The following is a 3,913-nucleotide window of genomic DNA, read 5'->3' on the forward strand; positions in this document are numbered from 1 at the left end:
GTTTTATCGACTGGAAGAAGCCTTTCGATAGAGTCAAGTGGAATATACTAATGAGAATTTTGAACGATGTCGGTGTAGACTGAAAGACAGAAGTTTAATAAAGGAGTTGTGAACAAAGCAATAAGTGACAGAGTGGGAAATGAGGAGACGGAAGAGATTGTAATGTCCCCACAGAAAATACCCTCTACCACGCACCAATTAATCATTGTCAATCAAACCATCCACATTCATTCACTTTGGAAAAGTATCTGATCTGATTTTCTCCTAACATATGCGGCGACAGCTCGACGACGCCAAAGTATTTTCTAGTGCGTTTATTCTTTGAAATAACAGAGATGCATATATGCATTCTCCATGGTTGTGAGAGTGGTAACTAGGACAGCTTCTGGAGTATCTGTTGAGGGATTGACGTGTTTCTGAGAGATACATATTCTGCTTTTCTTCTCGCTAAAGCGAGCCAATTAACATTTGTGCCGCTAGCGGCTTGTTTGAAGAGAAAGAGACTGTAAACGGAAAATAATTAAGACGTGGAATCACCGGAGATCTGGACATGTAATGGAGATGGATTTAATACACAATTTCCTACATAAATAAGGTTTGTGACTTTTTTGTTCTGGAGTGAATGAACGAATGAGTTTTTTCTGAATCATTTGAAGATCACGTTGGCCCTGTAATTAGTGGGGAAGTTTCAGCTGTGTCGAAGAGAGCCTGCAATCACTGAGTCTGTGTTAAATCGTCCAAAAAGGCTTCGTACACATCTGGAATTCGCAATCTTTCGTAAAAGGAACAAATTGTTCACACGGTTGATTCTCCCGACTGAATGCAGTAATAAAAAATGTAAAGATCTCTTACAGCAAGCCAGCCACTGATTACCAAGACGAAGGACTCCACCAAAGATTCTATTTGGCTGATTTCACGTAATGAAATATTATATTAAAAACTGTACGTAGATAAAGGATAGAAAGAGAGAGAGCGAATGAGAATAGAGATAATACTAATAATCCTCCATTAGTCTAACTTTTCGCCTGTCTTATCACGGATCAGCCAAGAAATGGGAGGCCCTTACTTTACTGTAGAGATTTATGTGTGAAGGTGAAGGGATCTTAAAGGCAGCAGATACACGTCTATACAGACAAGACATTACACAAAGTTAGCGGCTAGCTGCATTCATCATCTATTCTTAGATGAAGAGACGGCAACTTATTATCCTTTAACATTTAAAAAAAAAAGTTAAAAGATGAACGTAGGGTGTCGGACAAGGATGCTTACCGACACAGAAGCTATTCAATATACATGCGGGACAACTGATAGGTAAGGCCATAGAAAATGCAAGAGGCATCGTAATTGGAGGACAAAGGACAAATACGCGGATGATCAAGCACTGCTATCGGAATCAGAAGAGGAGTTGCAGAAGGTGTTGAATCGTATTGCAAGGAAGGGCGAGGACTGTGGAATGAAGACAAATACAGGAAAGACAAAAGTGATGAGAATAACCAGGAAGTAAGCTTCAGTTAACGTATTCTTAGACGGAAGAAAGATAGAACAAGTAATATTCTTTCTGTAGCTTGGAAGTACATTGAAATAGAACAGAAGCTGCACAGAAGAAATAAGGAGGAGGATATCTATGGGAAAGAGAGCATTTGAAAAGGTGAAGAACTCCAGTGAGAAAAAGGTTTGTTAAATGTTATGTCTGGAGTGTAGAGTTGTACAGCAGCGAATCATGGACAATTAAAAATAAAGATGGAATATACACTCCTGGAAATGGAAAAAAGAACACACTGACACCGGTGTGTCAGATCCACCATACTTGCTCCGGACACTGCGACAGGGCTGTACAAGCAATGATCACACGCACGGCACAGCGGACACACCAGGAACCGCGGTGTTGGCCGTCGAATGGCGCTAGCTGCGCAGCATTTGTGCACCGCCGCCGTCAGTGTCAGCCAGTTTGCCGTGGCATACGGAGCTCCATCGCAGTCTTTAACACTGGTAGCATGCCGCGACAGCGTGGACGTGAACCGTATGTGCAGTTGACGGACTTTGAGCGAGGGCGTATAGTGGGCATGCGGCAGGCCGGGTGGACGTACCGCCGAATTGCTCAACACGTGAGGCGTGAGGTCTCCACAGTACATCGATGTTGTCGCCAGTGGTCGGCGGAAGGTGCACGTGCCCGTCGACCTGGGACCGGACCGCAGCGACGCACGGATGCACGCCAAGACCGTAGGATCCTACGCAGTGCCGTAGAGGACCGCACCGCCACTTCCCAGCAAATTAGGGACACTGTTGCTCCTGGGGTATCGGCGAGGACCATTCGCAACCGTCTCCATGAAGCTGGGCTACGGTCCCGCACACCGTTAGGCCGTCTTCCGCTCACGCCCCAACATCGTGCAGCCCGCCTCCAGTGGTGTCGCGACAGGCGTGAATGGAGGGACGAATGGAGACGTGTCGTCTTCAGCGATGAGAGTCGCTTCTGCCTTGGTGCCAATGATGGTCGTATGCGTGTTTGGCGCCGTGCAGGTGAGCGCCACAATCAGGACTGCATACGACCGAGGCACACAGGGCCAACACCCGGCATCATGGTGTGGGGAGCGATCTCCTACACTGGCCGTACACCACTGGTGATCGTCGAGGGGACACTGAATAGTGCACGGTACATCCAAACCGTCATCGAACCCATCGTTCTACCATTCCTAGACCGGCAAGGGAACTTGCTGTTCCAACAGGACAATGCACGTCCGCATGTATCCCGTGCCACCCAACGTGCTCTAGAAGGTGTAAGTCAACTACCCTGGCCAGCAAGATCTCCGGATCTGTCCCCCATTGAGCATGTTTGGGACTGGATGAAGCGTCGTCTCACGCGGTCTGCACGTCCAGCACGAACGCTGGTCCAACTGAGGCGCCAGGTGGAAATGGCATGGCAAGCCGTTCCACAGGACTACATCCAGCATCTCTACGATCGTCTCCATGGGAGAATAGCAGCCTGCATTGCTGCGAAAGGTGGGTATACTCTGTACTAGTGCCGACATTGTGCATGCTCTGTTGCCTGTGTCTATGTGCCTGTGGTTCTGTCAGTGTGATCATGTGATGTATCTGACCCCAGGAATGTGTCAATAAAGTTTCCCCTTCCTGGGACAATGAATTCACGGTGTTCTTATTTCAATTTCCAGGAGTGTATTTAGATGTTTCTGAAACGTGGCTATTGAGAAGAAAGCTTAAGGTAAAGTGGAGTGACAGACTTCATAATGAGGAATTAATGAATAAAACGAGGGAAGCAAGAAGTGAGCTGGGACGTGTACTGCATAGGAATAATTCCTACAACAAAGAATTATAGAGGGAAAAGTGGGAGGAATGAGAGGAAGCGGTAGGAAGAGAATTTAAATGATGGAAGACGTTAGAAGAAGACGAACATACATACAGATGAAGGAAGATGCTCAGAACAGGACACGATGGAGAGCCTTATCATAAGACAGATACAGTAAAGAAGAAGAAAAACATAAGCCGTGAAATAGAACCACTAAATATGGGTAGTTGTTCTTTTTATTAATGAGGGCACTTAATCGGAAAACCTAAATACTTGCAGAAATAGAGTGCGGGCTATGTGTCACAACACATAGACGAAACCATTACTGACTTCCGCGTACGAGTAGACATAAAATGAAAATCTTAAAAATACAATAAAATGCCTAAAAGTTGTACTATCTATTTTGCGGTTCACAGGAGTTATCCTCATGTCTCGACAAATGCGCAACAGTTGGCAGCCCGTTGATTCATTACTGAGAAGGAAGCTGTGTCTGTGCAAAGATGGCCGTCTCATTGTTCACTTTACCGGGGTGGAGCAGCGACCTGTGATAAAGTTTTTTTGAATAGTGAAGCTGTTCAACCGGTGGAAATGCATACCAGGACGAAAGCAGAG

Source organism: Schistocerca serialis, chromosome 1 (assembly GCF_023864345.2).
Source record: "Schistocerca serialis cubense isolate TAMUIC-IGC-003099 chromosome 1, iqSchSeri2.2, whole genome shotgun sequence".
Taxonomy (NCBI): domain Eukaryota; kingdom Metazoa; phylum Arthropoda; class Insecta; order Orthoptera; family Acrididae; genus Schistocerca; species Schistocerca serialis.